General features: G+C 37.4%; 1 pseudogene; it reads right to left on the reverse strand.

The window, feature by feature from the left end:
* Window positions 1–466: 466 nt before the first annotated feature.
* On the reverse strand, window positions 467–17,357 carry LOC148203806 (uncharacterized; annotated as a pseudogene).
* Window positions 17,358–21,135: the final 3,778 nt, after the last annotated feature.

The raw sequence follows: 21,135 nt of genomic DNA on the forward strand, positions 1-21,135 counted from the left end.
TTCATGCATACATGTTTATTTTCTGTCTTGCATATTAAACTCCAAATATTTTATCTATCTGTAAGTCTTAGCTAATTAAGAAACCACATAACTAAACTAGGCCGTGAGTCCTTTGGGAAGAACGATACTTGGTCTTACCAAGTTTATTACTTGAACGATTCGGTCATACTTGCCGATTGAAAAACAAGTTTGTGACATCATATTTTGGTGTTCATAAATTTGTCCATCAGTTACATCCACATGGTGCAAAGAATTCCACGGTCCAGCAGCTTGAGGAAAGAGGTGTTGTCAACACCACACGGTCTGGTCCACATGAAGGAGGTGCTTGGAGTAAAGAGCATCCAGTAGCCTTGAAGAGTAGCACATGGAGAGTCCAGCACGGCCCAAGGCAGGAGAAGACCTTCAAGCTTGGAGGGGTGCACACGTAAAGCAGCAGCAACACGTAAACAGGGGGCCCACGGACATATTAATCTGGAGCAGCAAGCTTGGGAGTGCAACAGATGAGTTGGAAGAAGGGTGCTACGTCCAGCAGCTTGGGGTGTGCACGGTGGAGAAGCGGTCCAGTAGCTTGGCAGAGGGAGAAGCACACCCGGCCCACACTTGGTTGCACGCGTCCAGCAAATTGAAGCACAGGCCTAGTCCAGTCTTCAACCTACACACAGCAAAAAAAAGCACCACGCGTGCAGCAGAGGAGATGGCTTTGGAGGATGGAGGGTTTCGAGAGAGGAGAGGGAGAATGAATATGAAGAATGGCTCCAGCCGCCACTCTGCTCTTGGTTTTTCACTTTTGAACTTTTAGGATGGCTTGAAAGGGGGTTCACGGTTGCATTTTGTTGAATGAAAGAAGAACAATTTCTTTTCTTTTTTTATTGTGTGCATACGCCGTTACAATGTGTGGAATGAAAAAGAAACACTTTTCTTTCTCGATAGGATGAACCGCTGATTGTGAAGGGTTCTTATTTTATTCATGCTTTTAATGCTTACCACATGGTCATATCATGTCTAGTAACTATGAAGCACACAAACCTTTTCATTTTCTGCTGGAGAAGCTTTGTACTTGAAGAATTGGGAGGCGTGGAGTTGATTTAAGTGGGGCTGAATTAGTTTGTTGAGTTGTACACTAAATTCTTGAAGATGAAGAGAAAATTAGGTGGGAGTTTAGATGATGGGACGTTTGGCAGCAAAAGCTCATTTCTTTTCTACTTTGGAAAAATAGAGTAATGGAACGGAGATTCAAGGTGTTGTCACGGCTTGGAAGAGAAGCACACTTTAATTTTGCTTTGGATGCTTTAATTTTTTTTATTCCAGCTTAGAGTAGCTTACTTGCTTAGTTTTTTTTATTTGCTGCCACGTTTTGGTTCCTTTACTGTTCACATCTTTCTTATGTTTCTTGTCTTTGCATTGTTGCCGAATGAATGACATTGTGGATTGCTGCAAAATGACATTTTACTTCTAGCTCAAAAGTTGAAACCTAATGGGTTTTCTTGAAGTTAGTTCTCGCTACTTTAATTTGGTTCAAGCATTATTTTGTTCCATTATGTTGTGCTTCAAAACCGCAATCTACATTTTATTATTAGCTTGCAAGTGCATTTTATCATTAAATGTATTTTCTTTGTTAAAAATTGGTTCAAGCATTTTGGACACTTATCTGTTGTAGTTTTCAGTTTAATGTTTTCATTCAGTTTAATGTTTTCATTCACTTTAATGTTTTTAATTGTATTCAGTTGTGTTTAATTCTCATTTTTAATTTCGTCATTTGCATTCACAAAAATCTTTCACAAAACCCCCCCTTCGTGTTAGATCTGAGACTGAACCGCAATTTGGTCCTTGAGAGACGACCTAGGAGTCACTTCCTAGTTTATACTGCATTACTTTTATGCAATCAAATTTGATGGGCCGCGACAGCCGCATCACATTGTACTTGTTAGTATAGTGGTCCCTGAACATTGCATTCAATAAGAAAAAGTGGTACAAAAAGTGGTACAAAAAGTGATCCCAACCTACTTTAATTAACACTGCATATGCTACTACTACAGGACAAAGAAGTGGTCCAAAAAATTGTGCCTACTACAAATGGTCTGCCTAAGTGGGGCACATTCAGTACATTAAATACTTCTTTACAAAAAGTCGCATGCCTACACTACAATTTCAATTGCTACTTGCTTGAGACCCTACAATTTGTGCAGCCAGTCATCCAGATGATCTTCTTCCCCCTCACGCATACTTGCAGCCTGATGGACAAATTTATGATCATCAAAATATGATGTCACAAACCCGTTTTACAATCGGCAAGTATGACCGAATCGTTCAAGTAATAAACTTGGTAAGACCAAGTATCGTTCTTCCCAAAGGACTCACGGCCTAGTTTAGTTGTGTGGTTTGTTGATTAGCTAAGACTTAAAGACGAAATATTTGGATTATACTATGCAAAAGACGAAAATAAACATGTATGCATGAGGTTTTGATCAATGGCAAAAGCAAAAGACAAACACTTTCAATGAAATATATGTATGAATATGTTGTTGGGGGTCAATTTCATCTTATCCACTCTCATATATTTTAGGAATTCAACATTCAAATCATCATTGTTAATGCCACTCTCTAAAGTACCTTTCAAGAAGGCTTCTCCCTAATTACGAGTTCATACAATTCCTAGCATTCCTAATAATTAGTTCATCAAGTGCATGAGCTTAACGACAACCAATATAATATTGGGAGAGATTCCCCGGATCTAGACTTCCCCGTACGTGCCCGTATCGACAAAACCAATAATCATGCATCGAATGAGTTAAACAACACAAGCATTAAGCAAAGAGGAAAAACCCTAACTAATGATGAAAGAAAGCATAGGTCTTAAATAAAAGATGTAAAAACAAATTCCATATATGAGAGCTTCAAAAGATTACATTGATTCCCCAACAAACATACAAAGTTTAGTTCACCATATTCATGGTGAAACTAGATGAATAATAATGGAAGAATGGAAGAGATAGAAAAACCCGAGAAAGAGAAGAGGAGAGCTGTCACCATCTCCCAATCTACCCCCAAGGGGTGAAAAGTGTGTTTCTGCTTCCTCCCAGCCAAAGATACAAACCCTAGGACGTGCAAGTCCTTAAATAGGGCATAAAAATAACATAAAACAAGTCCAAGCCCATAAAAACAAAAGAAAACCGGTCCAAGCCCACTTAGAATGGCGCTCAGCGGTATTTTACCGCTGAGCGGTACTAGCGCTTGATCCATTTTGCCCCCCAGCTGCTGTTTTGCCCCTCAGCGGTGATTTCGACACCCGAAAAGTGCCGCTCAGCGGTATTTTTCCGCTCAGCGCCACTCGGTCAGACTTTTTCTGCGTTCTGGTTGGTTTTTCAGCATTCTGGTTGACTGTTGACTTTTCTGGTTGACTGGTTGACTTTTCTGGTTGACTGGTTGACTTTTTTGGTTTCTAGTTGACCTTTCAGCACTCCAATCATTCGGTATTTCAATTCTTCTTTCAAATCATTCAATTAGCCTACAAAATCAAGGGAATCTTGCACAAAACCATTAAATTCACTTTCAACTCTCTTATTCTCAAAACTAAAGCAAAAATATGAGTTCAAGCTAGTTTCTAAGTCTTAAAGGTTGCTTTTGGTATCAAATTTAAGCATAAAAATAACGGTTTTTCAACCGTTATCACAACCCCAAACTTAAAACTTTGTTTGTCCTCAAGCAAACAAGATGTAACTCAATCTTCCATCAATCCATCTAATGGTTCACCACATTCAAAAATCCTTCTTTCAGGACAAGTAAATACTCAATTTAGCTCATCATCAAGACTTCAATCAAGATGTGCACATGCTTTTAGTGATCACTCAAACTCATACTATCCAACAAATGCTATTTTCATGAATGATCAATTAACTAAGCAAAGATGTTTTTATGTGTTCATGGAATCTATCCTCACTAGATAAAGTGTTTCGCTCAAACACATAAGTGTATAGGAGATATTCACTCATTCACTCTACTATTACAATGTCACATGAATCAACTTTGCCTTTCATTTAACCACAATCAAAAACACTTACTAGTAAGCATCATCACAAGGACTTTTCTATGGCTTATAACGTGGCTGGGCTAACAGGAAAATTGGTTTTTCTAGATCACAAAACCCTTGAGTTAAGAGAAACATATAAACACAATCATTCTTATTTATTCCCAACTTTCTTTTGCATTGAGCTTTGCTTTTTCTTTTCTTTTCTTTCTCTTTTTCTTTTTCTTTTCACATACTTAATTATTAGTTCTTAGCTCAATGCTTTCAATTTCCCTTTCTATTTTCCAACAACCCCAAACTTGAACATTTGTCAATACCACAAAATATTTTCTACTTAACTCAAGGTAAAGCTTTTCAACAAGGGTATTCAAATCATGTTCAAGGCTAGAGGTTCAAAGGATATAACACATAGTGTTCTCTTTTAGTGGGCTCAATTTATGAATTTGGCTAATAGAAGGGTTATCAACAAATGGCCTTGATCATATGATGCAAACAAGCAAGTAATTCAATCATAGAAAACCTGGGCAAAGTCATTCATGCTTTCACAGTAATAGTATTCAACAATAACAACTCTGGAGCTCAAAACCTCACATATAAGCTCATTCACATTCCACATATAACATCCTGCTTAGAATCATAATCACAATCACAACATCATGCATTTGTTCACAATGCTTGTGAACCACCTGTATAAGCATATAATGTGCACATTCTCAACATCAATCAATATCAAAGCATCATCAGGCATTACTTATCAAACAACAATCATAAGCAAACCATCATAACAAACAAAATTTCCAATTGATTACATCAAATCCTATTCTAAAAACATAAGTGATTGATAAAACAAATCCTACTCTAGTGCTTTGAAAAACTCAGCCCCATCAATGATGCTCTCTCCCAACCCCAAACTTAGATGGAAAACTAGTGAGAAAGTAAGTGGAAGGGAGATTTTCTAAAGAGGAATGAAAGGAAAAATGTAGAGAACCTTTGGAAAAATGTTTAGGAGTGTGTGTGCAGAGAAGAATCTAAAAATATAGGCCAAAGCGTGAGTTAGGGTATAAAAATACCCTAATGGGCTCGGGTTCCGCTAAGGGGCAACCTAAGCCCCTTTTACGATACCACCGCTCAGCGGCAATTTCCCGCTCAGCGGCACTTTCGTGTTGTGCTTTTCTTCTTCCTAGCTTACCCTAGGTGCCTTCTACTCATGCCCCTCACTTGCTCCCTGCAATTAATTTCTCAAATCACTCAAACATTCAATCCCTATCATGCAACTAAAGCAGAATCAAAACAAACAATACAGATAAAATCAATCAACTGGGTTGCCTCCCAGGTAGCGCTTGTTTAACGTCACGAGCCTGACCCAAAATCCTCCAGCACCCTTCAGTAGATGCAAATCTTTCTTACCAACACCCATCAGTAGGTGTATACAAACATAGTATCCTTCAGTAGATACTCTTCCGCCTAACATCCATCAGTAGATGTAAACCCTGTAACAAACTTATAAAGAAAACATAAATACCCAAAAGTTCAAAATTACATCACCAAAGCAAAAATTAAAAGTTCTTAAATCACTGGGTTGCCTCCCAGCAAGCGCTCCTTTAACGTCACTAGCTTAACCCAATAAAGCTCATGTTCCATCTTCTTTTTCTTCTTTCTACTGAACTTCTTCAGAAATTTGATCAAACCAGGAACCTGTTGCAATGTCTTAATCATAGGAACTTTAATCTCCAATTTCTTGAAGATTTCCATGAGGCACTTAAATTTCTTTTCCTTCCTATGATACTTCTTTGGATGAGGAAGAGGTTTTTCATATGATTCTTTCTTTTTTTCTCTCGTCCTCTTTTTCTTTTCTCTCACTTTCTTTTTTTCTTTTCTTTTTCTACTCACTTTCTCAATCTTCACACAAATTTTCTCTTCTTCTTTATCTTCTCTCTCTTTTCTCTCTTCTCTCTCTTCTTTTTCCAACTCAACTTTTTCAACATTTACACTCACTAGCACTTCACACTCTTCCCTGGGGTTAACCTCAGTATTAGCCCCAAAATTTTTGTCAGGCCTTTCTTCCAATTGCTTGGTAATCTGACCCATCTGAATCTCCAAATTCTTGATAGCAGCTTCAGTGCTCTTTTGGGTAGACTCAGTTTTCTGTATGAAATTATTAAGAGTGTCTTCCATCCTCATGGACCTTTCATTAAGCATAGAAATCTGCTGCCATAAGGTGGGTTGTTGCTGCTGCTTATTAAATTGACCAGCTTGCCCAGTTTGCCCTTGACCAACGCTTGGGTGTGGTTTCCACCCTTGATTGTAGTTCCCTTGACGGTATTGATTGGTCATGTAATTCACATCCTCCACGGCTTCTGCTGGAAAGGCACATTGACCATTGATATGGTCGCCTCCACATAATTCACACAACTGAGATTGTACCTGTGCAGCAGTTTTCAACTCTTTAGGCAATTGTGCAAGTGTTTTAGTAAGAGTCTCCAACTGTTGAGTTAGAATTTTATTTTGTGCTAGCAAGGCATCATGTGTCTGTAATTGTAGAACTCCTTTATGTTGCATAGGAGCTCCTCTTTCACTGTTGAGCTCATTATCACTAGTAGCCATATTTTCAATAATTTCTGTTGCTTCCTCTGGAGTTTTCCATTTAATGTTTCCTCCTGCTGAGGCATCAAGCATCATCTTGGTTTGTGAACCAAGACCTCCAAGGAAGGTAAGGACTACTTCCACTTCGTCAAATCCATGCGTGAGAGTCTTTCTTAATAGGCTTTTATATCTCTTTCTTTCTTTGTTGACCTTGGAAGAATTGAGTGCCCATATAGTCAAATTCTTGACCGAATTGCATCCTGCAAGCATTAAGCACAAAACTCTAGAAAATATTTGTTAGCTGATGGACAAATTTGTAAGCACCAAAATATGATGTCACAAACTTGTTTCACAATCGGCAAGTATGACCGAATCGTTCAAGTAATAAAACTTGGTAAGACCAAGTATCGTTCTTCCCAAAGGACTCACGGCCTAGTTTAGTTATGTGGTTTCTTGATTAACTAAGACTTATAAACGAAATATTTGAGTTTAAAATGCAAGACAGAAAATAAACATGTATGCATGAATTTTGATCAATGGCAAAGACAAAAGATAAACACTTTCAATGGAATATATGAATGAATATGTTGTTGGGGGTCAATTTCATCTCATCCACTCTCATATATTTTAGGAATTCAACATTCAAATCATCATTGTTAATGCCACTCTCTAATGTACCATTCTAGATGGCTTCTCCCTAATCAAATAGTTCATACAATTCCTAGCATTCCTAATGATTAGTTCATGAGTGCAGGAGCTTAAAGGCAACCAATAGAATATTGTCAGTATAATATTGGGAGAAATTCCCCGGATCTAGACTTCCCCGTACGTGTCCGTATCGACAAAACCAATAATCATGCATTAGAATGAGTTAAACAATGCAAGCATTGAGCAAAGAGGAAAAACCCTAACTAATGATGAAAAGAAAGCATATGTCTTAATTCAAAGATGTATTCAACAAATCCATATATGAGAGCTTCAAGAGATTACATTGATTCCCCAACAAACATACAAGGTTTAGTTCACCATATTCATGGTGAACCTAGATGAACAATAATGAAAGAATGAAAGAGATAGAAAAACCCGTGAAAGAGAAGAGGAGAGCTGTCACCATCTCCCAATCTACCCCAAGGGGTGGAAGAGAGAGTGTTTGCCTCGTTTCTGCCAAAGATGCCTAACTAAAGGACGTGCAAGCCCTTATATACTAATCTAGAGTTACAAAAGATTACAAAAGCCCAAGCCCAAAAAGTGCCGCTCAGCGCCATTTACCGCTCAGCGGTGGTTACGCGTCTTCTTTCTTCCCCTCAGCGGCCATTTGCCCCTCAGCGGTTCCAACGCCACCTCTTGAGTGCCGCTCAGCGGTAGTTTGCCGCTGAGCGGTGCCTTCGACTTCTCCTTTTTGCACTCTTTCTTGTCTTTTCTAATGTCCTCTCTCTCATTCTTCACTTCTTTCACCAAATTCACCTCAAAACCTGCACAAAAACACTCAAATCAAGCATAAACCTGTCCAGCTCTCTTATTTCTGAAAATATAAACAAAATGCATGATTTCAAGCTAGTTTCTAAGTCTAAAGGTTGCTTTTAGTATCACTTTTAAGCATGAAAATAACAGTTTTTCAACTGTTATCACAACCCCAAACTTAGAACTTTGCTTGTCCTCAAGCAAATAAAATGTAACTCCATCTCCAACCAATTCATATGATGGTTCACTCATTCAAAATCCTCTTTTCAAGATAAGTAATAACTTCACTCAAACTTAAGACCAAGAGTTCAATCAAGATGTGCACATGCTTTAGTGTTCACAAAGTCATTTAAATTCCAACAAATGCTATTTTTCATGAATGATCAATCAATTAAGCATGGATGTTCATGTGCTTATGGAATATTTCCTCACTAGGTAAAGTGTTTCACTCAACACACAAGTGTATAAGAGGTAAAGTGTTTCACTCATTCACTCCACTATCACAATGTCACATGAATCAACTTTGCCTTTCATTTAACCACAATCAAATACATTCACAAGCATGCATCATCACAAGGACTTTTCAATGGCTTATAATGTGGCTGGGCTAACAAGAAAATTGGTTTTTCTGGATCACAAAATCCTTGAGTTAAGAGAATCATAACAACACAATCTTCTTATTCATTCCCAACTTTCTTTTGCCTTTGCTTTTGCATTTGCATTGAGCTTTGCTTCTTTTTCTTTTCTTTGCTTTTTCTTTGCATATTTTTACTTTTAGCTCTTAGCTCAATGCTTTTCCTTTTTCATGTTTCCCCAATAACCCCAAACTTGAACATTTAACAATACCACACAAGATCTTCTACTTAACTCAAGGTAAAGATTTTCAATCAAGGGTGTTCAGTGTATGTTTAAGGCTAAGGGTTCAAAGGATAGAACACAACGTGTTCTCTTTTAGAAGGCTAACTTTATGAATTTGGCCAATAAAAAGGGTTTCAAAAACACGGCCTTTGATCATATGATGCAAAACAAGCAATTGATTCAATCATAGAAAACCTGGGCAAAGTCATTCATGCTTTCAAAGTAACAACATTCAACAATAACAACTCTGGAGCTCAAAACCTCACATATAAGCTCATTCACATTTGACATGCACATCCTGCTTAATTTCACAATCACAATCATGATATTATGCATTTGTTCACAAAGCTTGTGAATCACCTGTATAAGCATTTTAATGTGCACATCATCTCAACATCAATCAATCAATAAGCATCATTCAAGTATTACTTATCAAACAATCACAGTTAATAGCAAACCATCACACAAACCAGGTGTTCAATAGAGTACATCAAACCCTAATCTAAAAACAAAAACAAATAAGTTCAGAAAACTTAAACCAAACAAAAGCATAAGTCCTGCTCTAGTTATAATAGCATTCATCAGTAAATGCTATCTCAACTCCTCCTCAATCTGAGCTGTCCTCTGTATCCTCCTTCTTCTTGGATCTTATAGTCTTGATTCTTTTTGCCCGATGAGGAGGCCATCCCTGCATCAAACATAATTCACAAAACCAAAAGATACATTGTTAAGCATTAGTAAACCATAATGAAGAAATCAGCCCCTTCAATGATGCTCTCTCCCAACCCCAAACTTAGATTGAAAACTAGTGAGCAAGTGAATAGAAGAGAGATTTTCTTAAGAGGGAAGAGTGAAAAGATGTGGAAAACCTAGGAGAAGGTGTGTGGAAGTGTTTGTGCAGAGAGAAGTCTGGAAATAAACCCTAAAACGCAGCTTGGGGTATAAAAATACCCTAATGGGCTCGGGTCCCGCTAAGGGGAACTTAAGCCCCTCTGCGATAGTACCGCTCAGCGGTAATTGCCGCTCAGCGGCACTTTCGTGAAGTGCTCCCCTCCTTCTTTTCTTGACCTACGTGCCTTCCCTACATGTCTCTCATAGGTTCCCTGCAATTCAATGTTAAAAATGCTTTATGCAAATCCTAACTAAAAATAAACAAACAAAAACAATCAATCAACTGGGTTGCCTCCCAGGTAGCGCTTGTTTAACGTCACGAGCCTGACCCAAAATCCACCAACACCCATCAGTAGGTGTTTCAAACTTACCAGCACCCATCAGTAGGTGCAAAATCTTCTCACCAACACCCATCAGTAGGTGTTACAAACTTAGTATCCTTCAGTAGATACTTAACCACCTAGCATCCTTCAGTAGATGCTAAATCCAACAAAAATAATTACAGAATAATATTCACAAATTACAAATTATAAAACCAAATCAAAAGTTTGTAAATCTACTGGGTTGCCTCCCAGCAAGCGCTTCTTTAACGTCACTAGCTTGACCCTGTTAAAGCTCACATTCCATCTTCTTTATAATTGATGTAGTCCTTCCACCAACCTTTCAACTGCTTCCTTTGGACTGTCTTAGATTCTCTAGAATATGGAGACTCTATCTCTATCATCTCCTTCTCTTTAAAGCCTTTAATAACCCACAACTTGTTCTTGAGTCTTACAGGTGTGCCAAGTTGGAGTCTTAATTTTTTCCAGTCTCTAGGAACTTCTTCTCCTTTCCCAATCTCTTCTACCTTGGGTGCCTGAAAATACAAACAATGGTTATCAGAAACCTTAAGATTTTTATTTTTACCTCTAGTTATGGGTGCATCTCGAAATGCAGCTTTATAACTGGCTTCTTCCTCCTTTGCTTGTATCTCATCTTTGAACACATCCACCACCACTTTCTCCTCTCTGTCTTGGAGAACCACTATACCTTCATTCACATCTATGATAGCCCTGGCCGTTTTCATAAACGGTCTTCCAAGTATGATAGGTATCTTCTCGGTCTCCATCTTCATCACCACAAAGTCTGCCAAGAACTGAAGTTTGCCAACACAAACTATAATGTCCTCTACAATTCCACTTGACTCCTTTGAAGATCCATCGGCCATTACTATTCTAACCTTTGCAGGTTTCATTTTAACCTTGCCAATTTGCTCCAGTAAAGAATAAGGCATCAAGTTAACACTTGAACCTAAATCAAGGAGAGCTTTCTTTACCTTTTTCTTCCCTATAGTGCAAGGGATAGAAAAACTGCCTGGATCAGATGCTTTAGGAGGGAATGGCTCTTTTTTAACAGCTATACACTTCTTTGCTTCCTCATCTCTACGTCTTTTCTTTGTAGAGATGTTCTCATCAGATTTTGTGTAAACTGTGATTTTCTGTAGAATCTGCTCCCAAGGTGCTTCATTATCCAACATATTAAATAATTCTGTGAAATCCATTTGTTTCTCCTGATTTATTGGAAAAGGAAAATTATTTTCACTCTCTATTTCTCTTCTTTCTTCTGTTTCTTCTTCTTCTTCTTCCAACTCAATGATCTCTTCATTTACACTCTTGACCACTTTGCACTCTTCTCTGGGGTTAACCTCAGTATTAGCCCCAAAGTTTCTGTTGGGTCTTTCTTCCAATTGCTTGGTGATCTGACCCATCTGAATCTCCAAATTCTTTATAGCAGCTTCAGTGCTCTTTTGAGAAGATTCAGTTTTCTGGATGAATTGCTGAAGAGTTTCTTCCAACTTTGTTGATCTGTCATTAAGCATAGATAATTGTTGCCACAAAGTTGGTTGCTGCTGCTGCTTATTAAACTGATTAGCCTGCCCAGTTTGTCCTTGGCCAATGCTTGGATGTGGTTTCCAACCCTGATTATAATTCCCTTGACGGTATGGAAACTGATTAGCCATGAAATTAACATCCTCCACGGCCTCCACTGGAAAAGCACACTGGCCATTGATGTGATCACCTCCACATAGTTCGCACAACTGGGTTTGTACCTGTGCAGCAGATTTTAACTCTTTAGGTAGTGAAGCAAGAGTTTTGGTCAGAGTTTCCAGCTGTTGAGTTAGAATCTTATTCTGTGCTAGCAGAGCATCATGGGTTTGTAATTGAAGAACCCCTTTCTGTTGCATAGGGGCGCCTCTTTCATTGTGAAGCTCATTATCACTTGTAGCCATATTTTCAATAATTTCAGTTGCTTCCTCTGGAGTTTTCCATTTGATATTGCCTCCAGCTGAGGCATCCAGCATCATCTTGGTTTGTGAACCAAGCCCTCCAAGGAAAGTTAGGACTACTTCTTGATCTTCAAAGCCATGCGTGGGAGTTTTACGTAACAAGCTTTTATACCTATCCCATGCATGTCCAAGTGATTCTTCCATGCCCTGCTTGAATGAAGATATCTCTTGCTTTCCCTTAGTCACTTTAGATTGTGGGAAGTATTTATTCAAAAACTTTGCAACCACTGCTTCCCATTCTGTGAAACTTTCTTCTGGAAAAGAGTTCAACCAAAGCTTAGCATTGCCTCCCAATGAGAAAGGAAACAAGCTAAGTTTGATAGCTTCGTCTGGCACCCCATTGATCTTGACCGTGTTGCAGATCTCATTAAATGTTGTAAGGTGCTCATATGGGCTTTCATGTGATAACCCAGTAAATTGATTACTCTTTACCAGTTGAATTAATGCTGGTTTGACCTCCATGTTGGCTGCATTGACTCTAGGTCGAGCTATGCTATTGAAGTGCTGAGGTCCAGCAAGATTAGTGTAATCTGCAAGAGTTCTTCTAGCATTATTATTGTTCTCCATACTCCCTGTGCTGTGAACAGAACCTTGTGGTGATGATTGTAGGAGAGTTTCAGGAGAAGGGAAAAGTTCTCTGGACGTTCTGATTCTTCTCCTCCTTCTACTCTCGTCTAGTCCTTCAAGTAGTGGTTCTGTTGTTTTCTTACTTCTAGTTCGAATTGCCTTCTGCATGCACAAGAAAACAAAACCCTAGAAAAGATTTGTTAGCACAAAAAGATATAGAAGAAAATAAAAATTGAAAAGATATAAGAAGATAAAAGATTTAGAAGATAGAATCAAATAAAATATAATAAAACCTAATCTAAAAAAAATAAAATCTAATCTAAAAAATAAAATAAAATAAAATCTAACCTAACCTAAAAGATAGAATAAAATCTAATAAAATAAAATCTAACCTAACCTAAAAGATAAAAATAAAATCTAATAAAATCTAACCTAAAAATAAAATAAAAAAAACAGAAAACAGAAAAACAGAAAACAGAAAAATAAAATAAAAATTCGAAAATAAAATAAAATCTAATCTAAAAAGATAAAAATCAAATCTAACCTAAAAGATAAAAATCAAATCTAAAAAAAAATAAAATCTAATAAAAACAGAAAAAAATAAAAACAGAAATTCAAAATTAAAGTCAAAGGTAATCAATAATCACACAAATTAACCAGTTAAACCATGAATCCCCGGCAACGGCGCCAAAAACTTGATGGACAAATTTGTAAGCACCAAAATATGATGTCACAAACTTGTTTCACAATCGGCAAGTATGACCGAATCGTTCAAGTAATAAAACTTGGTAAGACCAAGTATCGTTCTTCCCAAAGGACTCACGGCCTAGTTTAGTTATGTGGTTTCTTGATTAACTAAGACTTATAAACGAAATATTTGAGTTTAAAATGCAAGACAGAAAATAAACATGTATGCATGAATTTTGATCAATGGCAAAGACAAAAGATAAACACTTTCAATGGAATATATGAATGAATATGTTGTTGGGGGTCAATTTCATCTCATCCACTCTCATATATTTTAGGAATTCAACATTCAAATCATCATTGTTAATGCCACTCTCTAATGTACCATTCTAGATGGCTTCTCCCTAATCAAATAGTTCATACAATTCCTAGCATTCCTAATGATTAGTTCATGAGTGCAGGAGCTTAAAGGCAACCAATAGAATATTGTCAGTATAATATTGGGAGAAATTCCCCGGATCTAGACTTCCCCGTACGTGTCCGTATCGACAAAACCAATAATCATGCATTAGAATGAGTTAAACAATGCAAGCATTGAGCAAAGAGGAAAAACCCTAACTAATGATGAAAAGAAAGCATATGTCTTAATTCAAAGATGTATTCAACAAATCCATATATGAGAGCTTCAAGAGATTACATTGATTCCCCAACAAACATACAAGGTTTAGTTCACCATATTCATGGTGAACCTAGATGAACAATAATGAAAGAATGAAAGAGATAGAAAAACCCGTGAAAGAGAAGAGGAGAGCTGTCACCATCTCCCAATCTACCCCAAGGGGTGGAAGAGAGAGTGTTTGCCTCGTTTCTGCCAAAGATGCCTAACTAAAGGACGTGCAAGCCCTTATATACTAATCTAGAGTTACAAAAGATTACAAAAGCCCAAGCCCAAAAAGTGCCGCTCAGCGCCATTTACCGCTCAGCGGTGGTTACGCGTCTTCTTTCTTCCCCTCAGCGGCCATTTGCCCCTCAGCGGTTCCAACGCCACCTCTTGAGTGCCGCTCAGCGGTAGTTTGCCGCTGAGCGGTGCCTTCGACTTCTCCTTTTTGCACTCTTTCTTGTCTTTTCTAATGTCCTCTCTCTCATTCTTCACTTCTTTCACCAAATTCACCTCAAAACCTGCACAAAAACACTCAAATCAAGCATAAACCTGTCCAGCTCTCTTATTTCTGAAAATATAAACAAAATGCATGATTTCAAGCTAGTTTCTAAGTCTAAAGGTTGCTTTTAGTATCACTTTTAAGCATGAAAATAACAGTTTTTCAACTGTTATCATTAGCACAAAAAGATAGAGAAGATACAAAGAATAAATGATAAGAAGATAAAAGATAGCAAGATAGAAGATAAAAACATAAAATAGAAAAATGAAAACAGAAAACAGAAAAAAAAATAAAATAAAAACAGAAAACGAAAAAAATAAAAACAGAAAACAAAACAAAATAAAATAAAATAAAATCAAATCAAATCAAATCAAATCAAATCAAATAAAATAAAATAAAATAAAAACAGAAAAAATAAAAACAGAAAAATAAAAACAGAAATTCAAAATTAAAGTCAAAGATAATCAATAATCACACAAATTAACCAGTTAAACCACTAGTCCCGGCAACGGCGCCAAAAACTTGATGGACAAATTTATGATCATCAAAATATGATGTCACAAACCTGTTTTACAATCGGCAAGTATGACCGAATCGTTCAAGTAATAAACTTGGTAAGACCAAGTATCGTTCTTCCCAAAGGACTCACGGCCTAGTTTAGTTGTGTGGTTTGTTGATTAGCTAAGACTTAAAGACGAAATATTTGGATTATACTATGCAAAAGACGAAAATAAACATGTATGCATGAGGTTTTGATCAATGGCAAAAGCAAAAGACAAACACTTTCAATGAAATATATGTATGAATATGTTGTTGGGGGTCAATTTCATCTTATCCACTCTCATATATTTTAGGAATTCAACATTCAAATCATCATTGTTAATGCCACTCTCTAAAGTACCTTTCAAGAAGGCTTCTCCCTAATTACGAGTTCATACAATTCCTAGCATTCCTAATAATTAGTTCATCAAGTGCATGAGCTTAACGACAACCAATATAATATTGGGAGAGATTCCCCGGATCTAGACTTCCCCGTACGTGCCCGTATCGACAAAACCAATAATCATGCATCGAATGAGTTAAACAACGCAAGCATTAAGCAAAGAGGAAAAACCCTAACTAATGATGAAAGAAAGCATAGGTCTTAAATAAAAGATGTAAAAACAAATTCCATATATGAGAGCTTCAAAAGATTACATTGATTCCCCAACAAACATACAAAGTTTAGTTCACCATATTCATGGTGAAACTAGATGAATAATAATGGAAGAATGGAAGAGATAGAAAAACCCGAGAAAGAGAAGAGGAGAGCTGTCACCATCTCCCAATCTACCCCCAAGGGGTGAAAAGTGTGTTTCTGCTTCCTCCCAGCCAAAGATACAAACCCTAGGACGTGCAAGTCCTTAAATAGGGCATAAAAATAACATAAAACAAGTCCAAGCCCATAAAAACAAAAGAAAACCGGTCCAAGCCCACTTAGAATGGCGCTCAGCGGTATTTTACCGCTGAGCGGTATTTTACCGCTGAGCGGTACTAGCGCTTGATCCATTTTGCCCCCCAGCTGCTGTTTTGCCCCTCAGCGGTGATTTCGGCACCCGAAAAGTGCCGCTCAGCGGTATTTTTCCGCTCAGCGCCACTCGGTCAGACTTTTTCTGCGTTCTGGTTGGTTTTTCAGCATTTTGGTTGACTGTTGACTTTTCTGGTTGACTGGTTGACTTTTCTGGTTGACTGGTTGACTTTTTTGGTTTCTAGTTGACCTTTCAGCACTCCAATCATTCGGTATTTCAATTCTTCTTTCAAATCATTCAATTAGCCTACAAAATCAAGGGAATCTTGCACAAAACCATTAAATTCACTTTCAACTCTCTTATTCTCAAAACTAAAGCAAAAATATGAGTTCAAGCTAGTTTCTAAGTCTTAAAGGTTGCTTTTGGTATCAAATTTAAGCATAAAAATAACGGTTTTTCAACCGTTATCACAGCCCCTACATCTGTGTCAGCTCCCCTTGTTGATCTTCTTGGACCTTGTGATGTTGATCCAGCTCTTGCATATGTGCTAGCTCCCCTTGCTGATCTACTTGGACCTTGTGATGTTGATCCAGCCCGTCCATGTGTTGCAGCTACCCTCTCTGATGGTCCAGCACTTGAAGTTTCTCTTCTTGATGTTCCTCTATATGATCTTCCAGTTGTTGCAGATGCTCTCCTTGTGTTTTGTGAAAGATGTAAGGTAGTTACAAATAACATACTTGTAAATTAATGAAAATGTAAATAACATCAGGATGAATAATTACCTTGCTTGTCTGCCCCTTTTTACAACTTCTTACATTGTGTCCATATTCATTACACCTGCTACACTTCATACCAATATTTTTCTTTGACAACTTTGAATGGCTGACATATTCATCAGCTTCTCGTCTTCTTAATTTTTTTGGCCTCCTAGGAGGTGTTTTGTAAATGGGTGGTAGTAGTGGTGCAGAGTCAGATGTAGGCCAAAGTTGTTGTCCATTGATAGGAATTATAATAGGTGCATAACAAGTTCGATAGTCATCTTTCTTCTAATAAGGATGAACATATTGTTCTGGGTTTTCTAATTTGTAATGAATTGCAACAACAACATGTCTACAAGGTATTCCTACTAAATCCCAAAAGTAACAAGTACAAGTGTGATTACTTAGATCAAATACAAACTTGTCCATTGTAAATCCATGAGTAACTTCAAATTGTGAACCCCCTGCCAAAACTGGAAGCCAATTCCCACTCTTTTCAACTTCCCTATCTAACCTTTTTCTCGGTTTAGGCATAACATCACCAGGATATATGTTAACTATTTCTCTAAGGGTTGTGATAACGGTTGAAAAACCGTTATTTTTATACTTAATTTTGATATTAAAAACACCCTTTTTGACTTAGAAGCTTGCTTGAACTCATGTTTTTGTTTTTGTTTTGTGACTAAGAGAGTTGAAGGTGAATTTAATGGTTTTGTGCTAGATTCCCTTGATTTTGTAGGCTAATTGAATGGTTTGAAAGAAGAGTTGAAGTACCGAATGGTTGGAATGCAGCAAAGTCAACCAGAAACCAGAAAAGTCAATCAGTCAACCAGAACAGTCAACCAGTCAACCATAATGCAGAAAAGTCAACCAGGGTGCAGAAAAAGTTGAGTCGAGCGGCGCTGAGCGGTAATTACCGTTGAGCGCCAGTTTTCAGGTGCCGAAATCACCGTTGAGGGGCAAAAACAGCAATTGAGGGGCAAAATTGAAGACCCGCACTTACCATTGAGCGGTAAATACCGGTGAGCGGCATTTTTATGCGCCTTGGGCCACTTTTCTGTAATTTTTATGGGCTTGGACCTGGTTCCTGTTACTTTTATGTTCTATTTAAGGACTTGCACGTCCTAGGGATTGTATCTTTTGATGGCTTAAGCACAGAAACACACTTTTCACCCCTTAGGGGTAGATTTGGAGATGGTGACGGCTCTCCTCTTCTCTTTCTAGGGTTTTTCTATCTCTTTCATTCTTTCATTCCATTATTCATCTAGTTATTCCATGACGATGGAGGGTTAACCCTTATTGTTGTTGGGAAAGATGTAACCTTCTTAAACTCTCATGTATTGAATTTTTTCTTCAAGATCTTTTATAAGATACATGCTTTCTTTCATTAATTGTTAAGGTTTTTCCTCTTTGCTCAAAGCATGCATTGTTTAACTCATTCGATGTCATGATTATTGATTTTGTCGATATGGATACATACGGGGAAATCTAGAATTGGGGAAATTCTCCCAAAAGCAATATTGCCTAGACATAGGGATATAAGGGTTGGTTGCCTTTAAGCTTTTGTGCTTCAGAATTAATTATTAAGGATGCTAGGAATTGTATGAACTCATTATTAAGGATAGGCTTTCTTCACTGAGACATTGGGTTTAAGGTAATTTAGAGAGTGGCATTAACATTAATGAAAAGAAAGACGAATTCATAAATGCATGAGAGTAAATTATGTGAAATCTAAATCGAACAACAATATCATCAACTTCATCCATTCTTTCTTGTGTTTAACCTCAATTGATCAAATTGCATTCATGTTTATTTTATTGCATTTACATTCAAAAACCCCAAAATATTTTCTTTAGAGTCTTAATTAGTTGACTAATCACATAACTGTTTAGTATCGTGAGTCTCTTGCGAAACGATACTTGGTCTTACCATTTTGTATTACTTGATACGATTCGGTTACACTTGCCGAGGGTTAACAAGTTTTTGACTCCGTTTTCGGGGATTGAAAATTTGTTCATCAGGTTGCAAACCTACTCATTATGTATGACCTAATTCATTTCATCATTGTAATTATAGGTTTGTCTCTTGCCAGTATAATGGTACTATTAAATGACTCAGATAAGTTATTGATCAACACGTCACATCTAGGATAAGCACTAAAAGCATGTTTACGCCAAGATTTAATTGGTATAGTCATTAACCAATTATAAGCATCAAGATTCAGATTCTTTAACTCACCCACTTTTTTTTCGCATTCCTGAAAGTATGTTGCCTTGGCAGCCCCCATCATAAGGTCTCTAATGAGCAAGCCTCCACCAAATTTCTTCTTGTAGTTATTGTACAAATGGCGTAAACACAGCCTGTGCTCCACCCCATTCAAGATATCATCAAAAACTGACATTAATCCCTGCAAGCAGTAGTGTCATTACATCATCCATTACTACATAATGAAATGAAATTTCAAACGAAAGTAAATTAGAATGTTTACCTTTTGTTGATCCGAAATAAAGATCCACCATTGACAATTTATGCCCCCAATATCATCAAGCAGCAGTGTCAAAAACCACCTCCATGTGTCTTTACATTCATTTTCTACCACAGCAAAAGCTAGTGGGAAATATTGGTCATTAGGGTCTCTTCCTACTGCTACTTACAACTGACCTCCATATGTTGTCTTCAAATGACAACCATCTACCCCAATGAATAGTCTGCAACTACCTAAAAACCCCTGCTTACAGCCATCTAAACACATGTAAAATGACCCAAACCTTGGTGGCAAGGTGGGTTCGGGTTCACTGACCTTAATCTTGAAGGTTCCAACCTTCACTCTTAACAACTCAGCCACATAATCATAAAGACGACCATATTGTCGTTCTCCATCACCCACTAAAGAATCCATTGCAATTTGCTTAGCTCTTCCAACCTTCGAATGAGTTATTCCAACACTATATGACTTTTTTATTTCATCTATGATTTCACTACAAAAAAGAAGGACATTACCGAAGGCCAGAAGCCCTCGAAAACAGCCCAAAACCGTCGGTAAAAGGTAATTACAGACGGCTTATCGACGGTCAAAGAGCCCTCAGTAAATCTCTTGTCGCTAACATTTACCGAGGGCTTCCGCCCTTCGGTAATTACTGAGGGCCAAAAGCCTTCGGTAATAACCTAACGTGGGTAGTTACCGAAGGCCAAAAGCCTTCGGTAAGTTGGAGGCAGATCTAATGCACAATTGTATGTCTTATGAAACCAAACTGTTCACAACACAAACAAACCTGCATAACAGTTTTCAAGTACATACAGACCTGCATAATGTGCATCTGAATAATGCAATCATTGATCAAAATCCATAGAACATCCATTAATCCATAGAACATCCATTAATATTTAAAACATATAACAATGTAACATAATGATGTTCTAACATCCAAATGATGTAAACTCCAAATGTTGTAATATCCAAATGTTTCTATAACAACTAATAACAAAATGAAACTAATAATGTACATAGTTATCATTAGAATGATCCTCATCATCCTGCTCCTCTATAGATGGCTGGACTGGTGTGGGTTGGACTGATGAGGGTTGGACTGATGTGGGCTATTGAGGGACAGTGGGTGACGAGGAGGGTCGTGGCTGGGTCGGAGGGATATTGAATTCATCCTATGAAGTGCCAGGCAACACTCTCATGACCAGGGCCTTAAAGTTTGTAAACTCTGCTCTCAAATCAGTGATTTCCTGGTCACGTTGCTCCAGTGCCTGCGTGAGGCGGAGAACGACCTCGTCAAGAGTAGTGATGGAAGAAGAAGGTTGGTGCTTTAGAGTACCTCCTCTCGATGTTGTATAGTTTGCAGCAAGTTGTCCTGGATGGAAGAAGAAGGTTAGGCATCACTTTGCAAACCAAATCAATGCATTAGAACAAGTACTAGTTTAAATTGACAGACACGGCTGAAAGATTCTAAGAATCTTGTTCATGTGAGTATTACTTTCAACTTACAAGAAAATGAATTGTTTCAAAGTGAGCAACATGTTTAATTTAGTATCTTGTTTTCCTAACCAGAATGAATTGTGTTATGTCAACATGGTTGATTCTTTTATTTTTAGATAATAATTTTGGTTGTATGTAAACATAAAGAGAACTCTGTTTACTTGAATGACTTCTTTAATCTCTATAGTGTATAACTATATCATGATTTTATATATAAATTAGGTATGTCTTATGATATGGATTATGAATATATATATATATATATATATATATATATATATATATATATATATATATATATATATATATTTCTCTTTTTGAATGAAA

This window comes from Vigna umbellata, chromosome 2 (assembly GCF_029865625.1).
Source record: "Vigna umbellata cultivar VRB3 chromosome 2, Vumbellata_1.0, whole genome shotgun sequence".
In the NCBI taxonomy this organism is placed as follows: domain Eukaryota; kingdom Viridiplantae; phylum Streptophyta; class Magnoliopsida; order Fabales; family Fabaceae; genus Vigna; species Vigna umbellata.